The 17,323-nt window shown below is 37.9% G+C and overlaps 1 long non-coding RNA gene and 1 other non-coding gene across 2 annotated transcripts; one reads left to right on the forward strand and one right to left on the reverse strand.

Moving 5' to 3' along the window:
* Positions 1-1,072: 1,072 nt before the first annotated feature.
* On the forward strand, positions 1,073-4,578 carry LOC147840498 (uncharacterized). Its single transcript, XR_015509047.1, has 3 exons — positions 1,073-2,450; positions 2,767-3,211; positions 3,440-4,578. It is a non-coding gene; the product is annotated as an uncharacterized LOC147840498 (long non-coding RNA).
* On the reverse strand, positions 4,578-9,586 carry si:ch211-113p18.3. The gene is made up of 2 exons (XR_015509038.1): positions 9,139-9,586; positions 4,578-5,965 (listed from the first exon to the last, which is right to left on the reverse strand). It is a non-coding gene; the product is annotated as a si:ch211-113p18.3 (transcript).
* Positions 9,587-17,323: the final 7,737 nt, after the last annotated feature.

Consider the following 17,323-nt stretch of genomic DNA (forward strand, 5'->3'; position numbering starts at 1 on the left):
GCACCCAATAGCTCCGCCCCTTCTGCTACATGAGCAAATCTGCGATCGTTGAGTGCTGATAGAAAGGCAACAGTAACTCAATTAACCACTCGTTACAACCGAGGTATGCAGAAGAGCATCTTTGAACACACAACACGAGGCAGGACCTTGAGGCGGATGGGCTACAGCAGCAGAAGACCACACCGGGAGCCACTCCTGTCAGCTAATAAAAGGAAACTGAGGCTACAATTCACATAGGCTCACCAAAATGGGAAAATAGTAGATTGGAAAAACATGGCTTGATCTGATGAGTTGAAATTTCTGCTGCGCTATTCGGATGGTAGGGTCAGAATTTGGCATCACCATCATAATAGCATGATCCTGCCTTGTATCTACGGTTCAGGCTGCTGGTGGTGTAATGGTATGGGGGATATTATCTTTTGTATCAATTGAGCATCATGTCATTAGCCACTTTCACACATACAGACCTTTCCGGAAAATTGCCAGCAATTTTCCGGAAAGGTTGTATGTGTGAACAGGTCCTTTTTGAAAATACCGGTAAATTTGTTCTGGCTATTTTCCGGAAAGAGAAGTTGTAACATTACCGGCAATTTGCCGGAATGCTGCGCTGTGTGAATGCAGAAGGAAGATTCCCGTAATAAGCGCGTGCACGTCTAGAACGTGCTGACGTGAGACGTCTGCTTTAGCCAATCACAACAGTCAGACGCATTTACGTCCGCGCGGTTTGTGAGGATAAAAGCCTTTGAATATTTTTCCAGACACATTCAGCTGCTAGAAGTTAGTCAGATCACGTTTATATGTTCTTCTTAATGCCAACTGTGTAAATAATCATCGATGAGATGCTTATGATAAGCCGTTGTTTGTTTACCTTCAAGCTTTGCGTGCGCCTATGAGCGCCAGCACACGCACATATTATGAACATCTCGACATGCGAAAGTGATCCTGCGAAAGTTGTTCACAATATTGATCATCCACAGAGTTTGTAATTTAGTCAAGTGTTTACAAATACAAGCGCAGCCGTTTAAAGCTCATTTGTGGTGAATGATGTCAGAATTTACTTGTATTTTGGAATGGACGTGTGAATGCTTTTTTCCGGAAAATTTCCGTAACGTCCTCGCCTGTGTGAACAGCGCTTTTTTTAACACACCGGTAAAGTCGTTCCGGAAATTTTCCGGATATTTACCGGTATCACTGTGTGAAAGGGGCTATTGCCGCATCCTACCTGCATCCTAGTATTGTTGCTGACCATGTCCATCTCTTTATGACCCCAGTGTACCCATCTTCTGATGGCTACTTCCAACAGGATAATGTGCCATGTAATAAAGAGCAAATCATCTCAGACTGGTTTCTTGAACATGACAATGAGTTCACTGCACTCTAATGGCCTCTACAGTCTTCAGATCTCAATCCAATAGAGCACCTTTGGGATGTGGTGGAAAGGGAGATTTTCATCAAGGTTTGTGCAGCCGACAAATCTGCAACAACTGCGTGATGCTATCATGTCAATATGGACCCAAATCACTCAGGAATATTTTCAGTACCTTGATGAATCTGCCACGAAGGATTAAGGCAGTTCTGAAGGCAAAAGGGGGTTCAACCCGGTACTAGTAAGGTATACCTAATAAAGTGGCTGGTGAGTGTATTTTTTGACCAATTTCAACATTAAAAATGTAAACATCTTTCTAAACCACAACTTTGGACTGTTCTAAAAATTGAAAATAAAAACTTAATTACTAACCGGTTATCTCCTAAAAAAAAAAAGTTTGAGTTTGAGGAAAATATATTTTTAACATGTTATAAAACACAACAGGTTACTGTAGTCTGAGAGCCTCGGGATGAGTATCCCCAGGGGCAAATATAGAATAATTTGCGTAGCTGCTGTTAATAGTGTATATAAACGAGATGCAAAAATCCTGAGTGGATTCACATTCATACCTAAGTGATGCACTGAGTGTATGCTTTGCTAAAAAGATGGGGTTTTAATCTAGTTTTGAACTGCGAGAGTGTGTCTGAGCCTTTGACATTATCAGGAGGGCTATTCCAGAGTTTGGGAGCCATAAATGAGAAGGCTCAACCTCCTTTACTTGACTTTGCTTTTCTAGGTACTACGCGAATCCCAGAGTTTTGAGATCTTAAAAAGCGGGTTGGATTGTAGCGAGACAGAAGGTTGGTTAGATAAACAGGAGCTTGATTATTTAAAGATGTATAGGCAAGAAGCAATATTTTAATTTAATACGGAACCTAACAGGCAGCGAGTGTAAGGAGGATAAAATTGGGGTGAAATTATCATATTTTCTAGACCTGGTAAGAACTCTGGCAGCTGCATTTTGTACTAGCTGAAGTTTACTAATAGAGGTTGCTGGGCAGCCAGCAAACAGAGCATTACAGTAATCCAGCCTAGAAGTCATAAAAGCACAACAGGTTACTGTGAAGTTGGTTTTAATGTCGGGGTATTGACCTTATTCTGAAATGCGGAAGTGCGCCTGTTTTCGCAATTGTCTTAGAACTTCCGATTCAGTCGCCTATGGGAGAAATGACTAGGAATAATAAACGGCAGAAAATGGCCAAACTACTTGCTCAACAAACAAATGTTTGCATGACTACACAGACCAAGTGGCATAATATAATAAGAAAATATTAAATTGCAACATCAAGCAGCGTAACAAGCAGTTGTTAACGTCAAAAAATGAATGGAAGTGAATGTGACCGGAAGTCGCGAGACAAAAAGATTCAAATGTCAGCGCCCGCTCGACAGCTGAGAATAAGGTGAATAGGTGTAGATGTTAATAAAACACAACAGACTACTGTGAGTTTGGGGTATAGGTGTAGACATTAAAAAACACAACAGGTTACTGTGATGATGGGCTTAGGGTTGGGGTATAGGTGTAGACATTAATAAAGCACAACAGGTTACTGTGAGTTTGGGGTATAGGTGTAGACATTAATAAAACACAAAAGGTTACTGTGAGGTTGGGTTTGGGGTATAGGTGTATACGTTTATAAAGCACAACATGTTACTGTGAGGTTGGATTTAAGGTTGGGGTATAGGTGTAGACGTTAATAAAACACAACAGGTTATTGTGAGGTTGGATTTAAGGTTGGGGTATAGGTGTAGACGTTACTAAAACAACAGAATGCTGTAAGGTTGGGTTTGGGGTTGGGGTACAAATGTAGACGATAATAAAGCACAACAGGTTACTGTGAGTTTGGGGTATAGGTGTAGACGTTAATAAAACACAACAGGTTACTGTGAGGTTGGGGTATAGGTGTAGACGTTAATAAAACACAACAGGTTACTGTGAGGTTGGGGTATAGGTGTAGATGTTAATAAAACACAACAGGTTACTGTGAGGATGGGGTATAGGTGTAGACATTAATAAAACACAACAGGTTACTGTGAGATTGGGGTATAGGTGTAGACATTAATAAAACACAACAGGTTACTGTGAGATTGGGGTATAGGTGTAGATGTTAATAAAACACAACAGGTTACTGTGAGGATGGGGTATAGGTGTAGATGTTAATAAAACACAACAGGTTACTGTGAGATTGGATTTAGGGTTGTGGTAAGTGTAGATATCAATAAAACACAGGAGGTTGGACTCCATGTGATGTACACAACATAAAAAAAAAAAATCTATGAAAACTCCAGGATTGTACAGCCTACTTGAAGCTCAAGTCCCACCCACCTGGATCTGGCTCTGGCTCCGTTTATACCAGGGGTCTCAAACTCGCGGCCCGCAGGCCATTTGCGGCCCTCAGTGCAATATTTTGTGGCCCGCGCCGACCGCTGTACTCTGACAGAATCAGCGGAGCGGGGAGAGAGAGCGCTCCCCGCTCCGCTGATTCTATCCATACACAGCGCGCTTGTCACTCAATGCGCGTTGTCGTCATTGGGGGATAAGCAAATCGTACTAAATTGTACGAATTAGATCGTACGAATTCATACGAATTAGCCACTAAATGAAAAAGTTACGAATTGCCGTGAGATTGTGTTGATATTATAGGTAGATACAGACTGGTACAGACTGATGTGACTGGAGTGGGGTGGGGGTGTTTTATTTATACATATATACGCCTTTTTTTTAGGTGAGGGAATGGAAGTTTTGAGTGAGTTCCCCCACTTTTTTCCCTAGGACTTCAATAAGTCAAAGTACAGGTCTAGACTTAATGATGATCATCTTCAAGCCATACTGAGGGTCTCAACTGCTTCCGCTCTAAACCCAAATGTGGTTCAGATTTGTGAGAAGAAGCGCTGTCAAGTCTCTGGCAGCAAGAAGTAGGCAAAAGATGCCATGTTCAGAAGAACTGTTCATAATCTTCACTCAATGTTCTATTAATGTTCAGGACACTTCATGTTCAGAAGAAATAATTTGAACTGTTAATAATGACATTTTAGGACTTTTTTTTTGTGAAATCCCTTATGCGGCCCAGCCTCAACCAGACTTTGCCTCCTGCGGCCCCCAGGTAAATTGAGTTTGAGACCCCTGGTTTATACCCTTCTTGAAAAAGCAGGCATTTGACATCATTCACTAAATGCATCTCATTTTCTTTACAATAAATGTCGATTACATGCATTATTCACTTGTTGGTTTCTTTATTGAGTACACCTGTTCATTAATGCAAATAAATAATCAACCAATCACTTGGTGACATTTAGACATTGTCGAGACAATCTGCTGAAGTTCAAACAGAGAGTACCAAATGATTCACGTAGTTTTCTTTCCACCCACCAAATTTTATGCACATTCTGAAAACTTGCAGAAAAAGGCCAACATGCGCATACATTTTTAGATCATGTAATAACAAAAACAGGTGTGAAGGGTCAAACCAGCCTACCACATTGCACAATAAATGAAATTATGTTTTCTGTCATTCTATAATCCCCTCAGCAAAAGTCTATCATCAATACGTTTCAGTATTATTACATCCAGAAGTGTCTTGAGTATCTGCCTCCCCAAAAACCATCTCACACCTCAAAAAGCCACAGTGCGTTCACTGAGATTCTTCAAAGGCGCAAATAAATTATTACATAAGAACTACGGCAAATTGCATTTTTTTCTTTTTGATATTTGGCACCAGTTCATCAAGAAGCAATGATTTTGTTCTCTTTGACTCATTGGAAGCTTTATTCGGAAATGAATCTTAATGGCTTCACATGGAAAATAGACTGTTCACTTTGAGGTTGAAGTTGTCAGATGGGCTGTTCTGAGTATTTCAGAAACTACTGATCAGCTGTGATCTTCACACACAACAATAATCACTTTTTCAACAGAGGTCTGCAGAAGATTGATGCGAACACAGCACATCATAATACCTTAAAGCAGATGAGCTACAGCAGAAAAAGCGCACAGTCCTTCAAGTTCATCAGAATCCAGTAGAGCTTTTTTAGGACGTGCCAGGAACAGGAGATTCACACGTCAAATCTGCAGCAACTGTATGATTCAGTCATTCCAATATGGAGCAAAATCTCTGAACAATGTTTCCAGCATATTGTAGAATCAACGTCAGAAATAACTCGGGGAGTTCTGAAAAGCAAACTGGGAACTGAACCAGTTACTGGCAATATAATAATATGCCAGAGAGAGTTAGTCTTTAGTATTCTCCTTTCTGCACATCACATTTATACTTCTGTAATCCAGAATATGGTTAAAGAGCCCTCTCTGAACAGACTATGTGCTCTGTACTGAAATGCCAGTGGTTTGGTCATAGTGATGCTTTCGCATTCAACCATTACATCAATCCACACACCAAGCTGTGGTTTGTTTCTTGAGCGTCCTTAAAGAATCTGAAAATGAAGGAGCTCCTCAAGAGGCACTGAAACAGACACTGACACAGTTTAAAAACAAACTCTACTTCATTGATGCTGAACTTCATCAAAGCGCACTGTTTTGTGGTATTGCTCCATCTGGGGTTTCAGCATCAGTCTGTGTGAAAGTGTCAATAGCTATGTCTTCAGGCTCATCTGCAAAAAAAAAATAGGCAGATATTTGTAAGAAATAGAAGCACAATTTATAGATGGAGATTTCATTTATAATCTATATGCAAAAATTATTTCAAAAATAAATAAAAGCTTGTATTTAAATTTGTACTGTGCATTTATATACACAAATACATACTTTTTTAATTTTTAATTATTTCTTTTATTTCGGCTGGAATAGAAGCAGTTTTTATTTTTTTTTAATTAGTCTTTAATTTTTTAAATAACATTTTAAGGTCAAAATTATTAGCCCCTTTAAGTGATACATTTTTTTTTCAATAGTCAACAGAACAAACTTGTTATACAATAACTTGCCTAATTACCCTAACCTGCCTAGTTAACCTAATTATCCTAGTTAAGCCTTGAATGTCACTTTAAGCTGTATAGAAGTGTCTTGAAAAATATCTAGTCAAATATTATTTACTGTCATCATGACAAAGATAAAATAAATCAGTTATTAGAAATAAGTTATTAAAACTATTGTGTTTATAAATGTGTTGAAAAAAAATCTTCTCACCCTTAAACAGAAATTGGGGAAAAAATAAACAGGGGGTCTAATAATTCTGACTTCAACTGTATATATAATTCAAGTAGGGTTGCACAATATATCGTTTCAGTATCGATACCACAAGTTCGCTAAAGTCGCATCGTGAATATACGTAATGTTGAGTCTGGATTATAAGAATTTTGCAAGTGTTTTTAAGGCCTGTGACTGTGTGAGGGTTTTAAAAGCATTCAGGCATAAGAAATTGTACTGTTTGTAACTCTGAAAAGTGAATAATGATGAATTATATTGAATTGTTAACCAGGGATTTCTGCCTAGATTTTGCCTACCCAAATTTAAAAGCTTTCCAAATCCACATGCAGAGTTGTAAATGCAAAAACTTGATATCATTTTGAAGAAAACCCTTTGAATTGTCATAAAACACTATTGAAAGTGTTTCAAATAACTGTATATGTTGTCTGTGTTATAATAAACACCTAAAAAAAAAAGAGGGGCTTTTTTTTTTTTTTTTTTAAACTAAAATTTGAAAGTGTACCTTTTAGGTTCTGTGTGGTCTAGTGTGCTTTAATTAATTTTGGTGGTTCCTGCACATTTCTGTAATCATAGGAAAAAAGAAAAATGTCTCTACCATGATCTACGCAAAAGTTAATGTATTCCAACAACTGATGAGAGGTGCTATTCAAGCCACAGGAACTGATCATTGTTTTCATATTTCACTATTCTTTTGTTTGATCAAACATAATTAACAGTGTTTGGACCACATCAGACTTATAAAAAGATTAATAATGCACATCACCTCAAAAACAGAGGAGAATGGCCCTGACGGGCACAGCATAAACTAAGAGATGACAGCTGTCTGTGCTATATGGGGCTGCTTATTAATCATAAATGTATTGTTTTCACTTCTGCTCCATGGAAACACCATGATTCATTCGACAACTGTTTGATATGTGAATATAATTCAGTAAAAAGAATGCTAGAACTATATGAGCACCGGCAAGAGCTTTCATTTGAGCTATAACTTGTACATGTGTCATATATGAACCATATGAAAATGAACCAATGTTCAATGCCCAGCTCGGGTATCCAAATACTGTGTAATTAAGTGTAAATAACTTTTTTACAGTAGTATAAAAACCAAAGTGATGCATGTGTGCATAAAATATAGATTCTAAACTTTCAAACGAAACCACTTACGGGGGTCTGGTGCAATCCTAGCCCTTTAAATCTTAAATCGAATGTTGATGATGTCACAAACCTGGCACCGGGTCCGCAGAGTTTAACTGGTTAATAAAACAAAGACTATGCAGTATTATTTTATATCTGATTATTCAATTACTCTATACCTGAATAGATTTTAACTCAAAAACAACAGAGCACCGTTTATGTAATTAGTTATCTTTTTCTTTATTAAATTTATCTAAGCTTGTCAATTGTTTCTTATATTCTATGTACTGCTCGACAGAATCATCCCAATCAGTCTAAAATTATAGAATATTTTCAAACAGTTATTCAACTCACCTAGTGAAACTGCGTTTCATGATGTTTGATGATGAAACATGTTTGATGATGTATATTTACTATTAAGTGACTATAAAGTTTTAATCATTATTAAGAGGTTAAGTGAAAAAAAATGGCATCAAATCACAGCAGGTGAATATTAACATTACTTTGATTAAGCTTGAACTTGACTTATCCAGAGAGTTAGCCTGCCCAAGACCAGACTAGTTTACCAGCATTAGTTGCCATAGTAACTGAGTTTAAACTATTATAAATTTGATTTAAGAAACCGAATCCGCCATTAAAAAACCTGACTCATGAAAATAAGCCTGGCTTTTTCTCTAAGCTTGCACAGCCCCCAGGAGATAAAGAATTGTATTTAAATCACTGTGTTTATATGGAATTTATATGATTTAGGCAAAAAATAAAAAACTTACATAATTTTTGTCTTGTTTCAAAATATCTACATTTAAAGCGAAAACATGATCATTTATCACAGAAAAATAAAATATTGTGCACCCTAACTTCTAGTGTTATTTTTACATTTTATGAAAAGCAATGATTACAGTTTCTCGATTTTTTTTATTATGTTTTATTTCGTGTTCAACACAATAAAGAAATCATTTGAAACCACTTGAGGGCAAGTACATTTTTTACTTTTAGGTCACAGGTGTCAAACTCAGTTCCAAAAGGGCCGCAGCTCTGCACAGTTTAGTTCCAACCCTAATTAAACACACCTGATCAAACTAATTGAGTCCTTCAGGCTTGTTTGAAACCTACAGGTAAGTGTGTTGGAGCAGGGTTGGAACTAAACTGTGCAGGGCTTCGGCCCTCCAGGAATTGAGCTTGACACCCCTGTTTTAGGTGAACTATGCCTTTAAATCTAATAAGTTTCCTTTTAATATTTAATGGATGAATGATGTCACCTCATTTAAACCATTTTTTTTAATCACTTTTCTGTTTGTTTACTGTAGTTTCTCCCACAATAAGCATCATGTGGCATTTGGAAATGATGAATATACCGTTTCAGTGAGAGACATGGTGGGTGTTTTGTACAGCTCAATACGGAGATTCCTACTGGGTAAAAGAAAAACGGGCTACTTATGGTCATGGTAATATCTGACCGTTAAATCAGCATAAACGTGAAGCACACCTTTAATCCCAACGTCGGTGGTTTCTTTCTTTATAACACGGCGCTTCTTCTCCGGGGGAATGCGGTGACCGAGCCACAGTGTCGGATAGGGATTTTTCTCTGTCGGCTTCTTGTCAACAAAGTGAAACGAGCAGACGTACAGGGCCTTTGGTGGCCTTTTCAGGTACAGGTTTCTGAGCCAAATCCTCCGGTCCTCCTCGTCAGTGGGAAGCCGATAGAAATAATACCATTGCGGACAGGAGCAGTCCGACTTCGTGAGCGGTTTGTGATCATAACACTCCTGCTTTAACCACACGTTTAGTTTTTTCCGGTTGTAGTGACAACCACGAACTGCACACGTCGTCCCGGAGCCTATCGAAGGCATTTTACAAGAAGGACTAAAAAATGAAACCGACAAGCGAACGCTAGCTTTAATCACAACACAACTCACCAGCCTACCGGAAGTTACGTTCACGTGATTTAAACACATGGAGCTAAAGGGAGACCAGCGGATAGAAAATAACAAATAAAAAGAAAAAAAGAAGTGAGATACTTGAATTCGCACTGCTTATTGCTTATAGTGCGGACAATTCACTAATGGCCATTGTTTTACTACGCGCCAAAAAGCTTTTGCGTGAATTATGGGAGTAACTTGAGTTCAAATCTGAGTACGAGATGGCATGCGTTAATCACCTCACTGAATAAAAAATATACTTAGTAAGTTTTCCACAGCAATGTTACATATATGTTGAATATTTCTGGAGCTTTCATCACAGATATTGGAGATATTGTGACGATATACAAAAGGTTTATATTGGATAAAACAAATGTAAGCCCATCCGAACGTATATTTTATTCAATCTATAGCCTAAATATAATAACTCTATAAATTAAATCAAATATTTAAAATGAATTTCAGATCGTTTCACTTTTGAACGAATTTTTTCCCAAACTGGAAGTGCAACCATTTTCCACAAGGTGGCGCAAATGTATCTTTTTTTGGCTAAAACTGCAACATGCATATATATATATATATATATATATATATATATATATATATATATATATATATATATATATATATATATATATATATATGTGTGTGTGTGTGTGTGTGTGTATACAGTAAAATTGTGAAATGTTATTGCACTATAAAATAAAAACTGTTTATAATTTAATTGAATAATTTATTTCAGTGATTTTAAAGATGAATTTTCAGCTTCATTGCTCCAGTCTTCAGTCACATGATCCTTCAGAAATCACTAATATTAATCATTAGTATTACGGTTTTTATTATTATTATTATTATTATTATTATTATTATTATTATTAATGTAAATAGTAATAAAAGCAGCAATGATTTCAGTAATTAATTTCATTTGAAACTATATACAATAAGTAGTAAATAAATATTTAACATTTCTTTTACATTTAATGAATGCCGCTTTGATGAACAGAATAATTTTGTTTAAAAAAACATGAAAAAAAACTGACCCCAAACTTTTGACCGGTAGTGTAACTGATTTAAATTAGATGGAAAAGGTAGAGTCTAAAAAAGTTAAACATTTGTAAAAAAAAAAATAAAATAAAAAAATAAAAATCAGTTTCTAATCTTAATAAATTAACTATCAAATCGTGTTTTCGCGCAGTAGGTTGGGCTGTCGCCTCACAGAAAGAAGGTTGCTGGTGGAGTTTGCACGTTCACCCTGCATTTGCGTGGTTTCCCCCAAAGTCCAAAGACATGCGGTACAGTTGAATTAGGTAAGCTAAATTGTCCATAGTGTATGAGTGTGAATGTGAGAGTGTATGGATGTTTCCCAGAGATGGGTTGCAGTTGGAAGGGCATCCACTTAGCAAAGCATGTGCTGAACAAGTTAGCGGTTCATTCCACTGTGGCGACCCCAGATTAATAAAGGGACTAAGCCAAAAAGAAAATGAATGAATGAATCGTGTTTTCCATGAAGAAAACTTTAATCACATTCTGAGAGACTTTATCACCCTGCAGCCCAAGACTGGTTACTGAAGCTAAGCAGGGCTGAGGCTTGTTAGTACCCCGATGGGAGACCACATTGGAAAACTAGGTCGCTGTTGGAAGTGGTGTTAGAGAGATGCTCAAACTGTGGTCTTTGTGAGTCCTAATGCCCCAGTGTAGTAAAGCGGACACTATATTGTCAGTGAGCACCATTTTTGGATGAGATGTTAAACTGAGTTCCTGACGCTCTGTGGTCATTAAAAATCACAGGTAGCCCGCGAGGATCACATGTGTTGCCCGCTGGCCTGTTCTTAAAATAGCTCACCATAGCACCACTTACCAGTAAGCTTCATCTAATATAGAAGTAATCATTAAAAAATTTAGATATTTACAGAGATATATAAAAATAAAGTGTTGCACACTGATACATTAAATACAGGGTATTTCCTACCCTGTTAAATCATTGTTAATAACTTTTGTGAGAATCATTAACATGATCAGTGTCTTCACATGGATGAATATCATTAATTATTACCAAAAAACATAAAGTATGATTCAAAGTAAATTGAGCAAATTTGTTATTTGAGAAGTGTTTATCAAACTGGTAGCCCTCCACATTAATCGGTAACCAAGAAGTAGCTCTCAGTTTCATAAAGGTTGGTGACCCCTGCTCTAATAGCTGGTATGTGGTGTGCACATTGGCGCTGTTGTCCTGTGGCTGTTGTCACATCATCCAGGTGGATGCTGCAGACTTCTTGTTGTTTGGAGAGACCCCCTAGGCTAGTGCGGGCTAATGACCGTGAAGTGCTTTGGGTGTATACCCAAACACAATAAAATGTGCTATATACACATTATATTACACTGAACTATTTTTTTTTTTAAATACATTTTCTCAAACAGCTTCAAATGTTTAAGCCATCTTTTTGTGACAAAGGCATCACATTGTTTCATTAAAAGGACATGAAACCCCCTAATTTCAGCAGGGTGTTTTTCACACTTCTACTTTGGAAAAAGTCAGGAAAGTGGGCGTGTCCAGCGCTGTTTAGGGGGGTGTCAGAGGAGGGGAAAAGGCATGGTCCGTAAAAAATGTGCATAAAAATGGGAGTGTTGGTTTGGGCACGCGCTGATTTTCACACAGGCAAAACAAACACACAGACACAAAGGAAAAAGACAGTGATTGTGTGTACATGGACATCAGTAATTCAAATTATTAAATAGTGGCTGCAGTTAACTGCGGTTTTCTCTTTCATTCTTGAATTTCATTCATGCCCCTCGTGACAAACGAGATATTTGATTTGAGAAACTGCTGTAAGCTTGTATGTTTAATGCATTGTTTGATAACGCACGGCGAATGAGAGAAAGAAAACCCTCCGCATTTCTCTGTAATTTAGATCCACTCGGTAGGTAACGTCTCAAAGCCGTGTGTGTTGTTCTTGTCACAAAATGCGGTAAGTTTGATTATGTTGCTAACACATTTACACTCGGGAGGGCAGCATTTAGAGCTGATTTTTCAGTCCATAATATTGTAGTGATGTTAACGTACGGTAAACTTTATTAACTTAGAAATCACTTGACTAACGTCCGTCTTTAAACACTGAAAGAGTACTGCTGACGATACAAACTAACTTGCCTCTGAACAAAGACCACTAGTCGCTCACTTACCAAATCTGTAGAGACAGGACAAACAACACAAACTGGATCCATGTCTTTATTAAAAAGAGACGAGCTGCAAATCCGGAATTCACCAGATGAGAAAAGCTCTTGGCTAAACAATGTTCCTTAGACACGTATTTCTGTCGCGCGTCGTGTGCACAACATACAAAATACAGCGCGCTGATTGGTTTGAACCAAGTCTTACTCATGAATGAACGCAGCACACTCAGAGACGTAATAAGGAACTCCCAGGTACAGATGTACAGTCTACACGCTGGAATACATTCTAAGATCTCATGGCCGTGTCGCAGCATCAAAAGTTTGTTTTAAACCGGAAGTACGAATTTGCTCGAAATAATGCAAAAACAACAAATTTTCAGTTTTTTGTGAAATATATGTGTCCTAATAGTGTTTTTAGCAGTGTGTGAGACACATTCATGACTGTCAACAGCTCAAAAAATGTGTTTTGGTGTTTCGTGACCCTTTAAAGGCATGGTGTGTAATTTTTTGAGCACTTACTAGCAGCAGGAACAACGGATCACAGGCAATGGAGTTTGATGCCCTTTAATAACTGTGATAGTTAAGTTTAAGGTTTGAGGAAAGTGTAGATATTAATAACAATGAAGTTTTGGGTTGAGGAAGGTGTAGACGTTAATAACTATGATGACTGGGTTTAGGGTCAGGGAAGGTGTAGACGTTAATAACTGTGATGACTGGGTTTAGGGTCAGGGAAGGTGTAGACGTTAATAACTGTGATGACTGGATTTAGGGTCAGGGAAGGTGTAGACGTTAATAACTATGATGACTGGGTTTAGGGTCAGGGAAGGTGTAGACGTTAATAACTATGATGACTGGGTTTAGGGTCAGGGAAGGTGTAGACGTTAATAACTATGATGACTGGGTTTAGGGTCAGGGAAGGTGTAGACGTTAATAACTGTGATGACTGGATTTAGGGTCAGGGAAGGTGTAGACGTTAATAACTGTGATGACTGGATTTAGGGTCAGGGAAGGTGTAGACGTTAATAACTGTGATGACTGGATTTAGGGTCAGGGAAGGTGTAGACGTTAATAACTGTGATGGTTGGGTTTAGGGTCAGGGAAGGTGTAGACGTTAATAACTGTGATGACTGGGTTTAGGGTCAGGGAAGGTGTAGACGTTAATAACTATGATGACTGGGTTTAGGGTCAGGGAAGGTGTAGACGTTAATAACTATGATGACTGGGTTTAGGGTCAGGGAAGGTGTAGACGTTAATAACTGTGATGGTTGGATTTAGGGTCAGGGAAGGTGTAGACGTTAATAACTGTGATGACTGGGTTTAGGGTCAGGGAAGGTGTAGACGTTAATAACTGTGATGACTGGGTTTAGGGTCAGGGAAGGTGTAGACGTTAATAACTATGATGACTGGGTTTAGGGTCAGGGAAGGTGTAGACGTTAATAACTATGATGACTGGGTTTGGGGTCAGGGAAGGTGTAGACGTTAATAACTATGATGACTGGGTTTAGGGTCAGGGAAGGTGTAGACGTTAATAACTATGATGACTGGGTTTAGGGTCAGGGAAGGTGTAGATGTTAATAACTATGATGACTGGGTTTAGGGTCAGGGAAGGTGTAGACGTTAATAACAGTGATGACTGGATTTAGGGTCAGGGAAGGATGTAGACGTTAATAACTGTGATGACTGGGTTTAGGGTCAGGGAAGGTGTAGACGTTAATAACTATGATGACTGGGTTTAGGGTCAGGGAAGGTGTAGACGTTAATAACTATGATGACTGGGTTTAGGGTCAGGGAAGGTGTAGACGTTAATAACTATGATGACTGGGTTTAGGGTCAGGGAAGGTGTAGACGTTAATAACTATGATGACTGGGTTTAGGGTCAGGGAAGGTGTAGACGTTAATAACTATGATGACTGGGTTTAGGGTCAGGGAAGGTGTAGACGTTAATAACTATGATGACTGGGTTTAGGGTCAGGGAAGGTGTAGACGTTAATAACTATGATGACTGGAGTTAGGGTCAGGGAAGGTGTAGACGTTAATAACTGTGATGACTGGATTTAGGGTCAGGGAAGGTGTAGACGTTAATAACTGTGATGACTGGATTTAGGGTCAGGGAAGGTGTAGACGTTAATAACTGTGATGACTGGAGTTAGGGTCAGGGAAGGTGTAGACGTTAATAACTATGATGACTGGGTTTAGGGTCAGGGAAGGTGTAGACGTTAATAACTATGATGACTGGGTTTAGGGTCAGGGAAGGTGTAGACGTTAATAACTGTGATGACTGGATTTAGGGTCAGGGAAGGTGTAGACGTTAATAACTGTGATGACTGGAGTTAGGGTCAGGGAAGGTGTAGACGTTAATAACTATGATGACTGGGTTTAGGGTCAGGGAAGGTGTAGACTTTAATAACTATGATGACTGGGTTTAGGGTCAGGGAAGGTGTAGACGTTAATAACTATGATGACTGGGTTTAGGGTCAGGGAAGGTGTAGACTTTAATAACTATGATGACTGGGTTTAGGGTCAGGGAAGGTGTAGACGTTAATAACTATGATGACTGGGTTTAGGGTCAGGGAAGGATGTAGACGTTAATAACTGTGATGACTGGATTTAGGGTCAGGGAAGGTGTAGACGTTAATAACTATGATGACTGGGTTTAGGGTCAGGGAAGGTGTAGACGTTAATAACTATGATGACTGGAGTTAGGGTCAGGGAAGGTGTAGACGTTAATAACTGTGATGACTGGGTTTAGGGTCAGGGAAGGTGTAGACGTTAATAACTATGATGACTGGGTTTAGGGTCAGGGAAGGTGTAGACGTTAATAACTGTGATGACTGGGTTTAGGGTCAGGGAAGGTGTAGACGTTAATAACTATGATGACTGGGTTTAGGGTCAGGGAAGGTGTAGACGTTAATAACTATGATGACTGGGTTTAGGGTCAGGGAAGGTGTAGACGTTAATAACTGTGATGGTTGGACTTAGCTGTAGAGTATCTGCAATACCCAAAAAGTTAAGGTAACTCAAACCGTTTGAGGAGACTGATTGCAACAAACCATCTAAGTTCAAAAACTAATCTATATGAATACTGTGAACTTACTCCATTTAAGTTGAAGTAATGAGGTATTAAATTAACTCATCACCTTCAACACTGAGTTCAAAACGACTCTTTTCAAATGAGTAGAATAAACTTTCAGTAAATTTTGAGTTAACTACATTCATTTCATTTGATAAAGTTAACTATTGGGTTTTACAGTGTAGGTGTAGACGTTAATAACTGATATACAGCGCCATCTTGCCAACAACATAGTTTTGGAATGTCTCCATAACTTCAAGTTACACCTCTAACATACTTTTAGTTACTAAGCCCCTAAGGCCACTTCATGTTACGACCCTGTTTTGCAGTCTGCAGACAGACCCTACTCATTGTGCAATCTGACGCAAGACACAGCTCGGTGGTGCCTCACCTCCCTTCCTACGCTGTATTTGAGCAGGATATATGCAAAATACAGTGATTTTTATCACAAAAATGATTGAAATCATTTGAATCATATTGCATTTATAGCACAGATCAGTGGACAAATATTTAATCACAAAATTATCAGACTTTTGGTTCCCCAAATGTGACAACAAAATAAAATAATTCATAATACAATTATTTTTTGTACAATAATAATAATAATATTATTACTGCAATAATGTTAACTGTGAAATATTTAGTTGCTATACGTTTTGTTACATTTTAGTACACACTCTTTTTCACATCTAGTTTTAGTGTCACTTTTTAAAATGTAACTTTAGTGTGTATTTTAATCCATATTTATTCAAAATATCTAAATATTATATGTTTAAAGTTACATTTATTTAACTTTTCATTTTAACATTTAATTTAACCTGTTTAAAGTTAAATATATTTATTTAATCTGATTTAATCCTATTTCGTTATCAATTATTGTTTAATTGTTAGATTGATTTCACATTTTTTTAACTAATATATGTACTATTGTGTGTGTTTATTCACCTCAATAAAAATAATATTAGTTGATGGATTATTTATTTATTTATCCTATTTGCTTTGTTCAAATATTTACATGGGCCCCCTAACGTTACCCCCTAATTAATAGTTTAGCATTACTGAAAAACGTAACAAAATGTGAAATCTTTCCTTTCAAGCAGTTTCATGCTAAAAGACCGATGGAAAACATACAAACATATTAAGCTGGAGTAGTGTACGTGCATCTGGCGTCCTTCAGCATGGCAGTTTCCGAGGAACTCCTCACCAAGAGAGCGATGACCTTAGCTTTGGTTTCTGTGTTATCCTGCTATAAAAACAGCATGAAGATAAGGGTCAGACAGCAGACACACAACTGTACACTATTAATAACACTAATGTCCTTGTGCTCACATCTGTTTGCTTTATGTCTGGATTTGCCCGAGCAAATTTTTGCATAGTTCATAAAATCATAACCAACAACAGTTGTTCAAGATTCCGGTTTACTGTATTGAATCTCTGAAAATGGCCTTATGTTGTATATTTTTCACACCTGATCATTGCTGAAGGGCAGAGGAAGTGTTTTAGATTTTTCG

This window comes from Danio rerio, chromosome 15 (genome assembly GCF_052040795.2).
Source record: "Danio rerio strain M-AB ecotype USA chromosome 15, GRCz13ab, whole genome shotgun sequence".
Classification (NCBI taxonomy): Eukaryota; Metazoa; Chordata; class Actinopteri; order Cypriniformes; family Danionidae; genus Danio; species Danio rerio.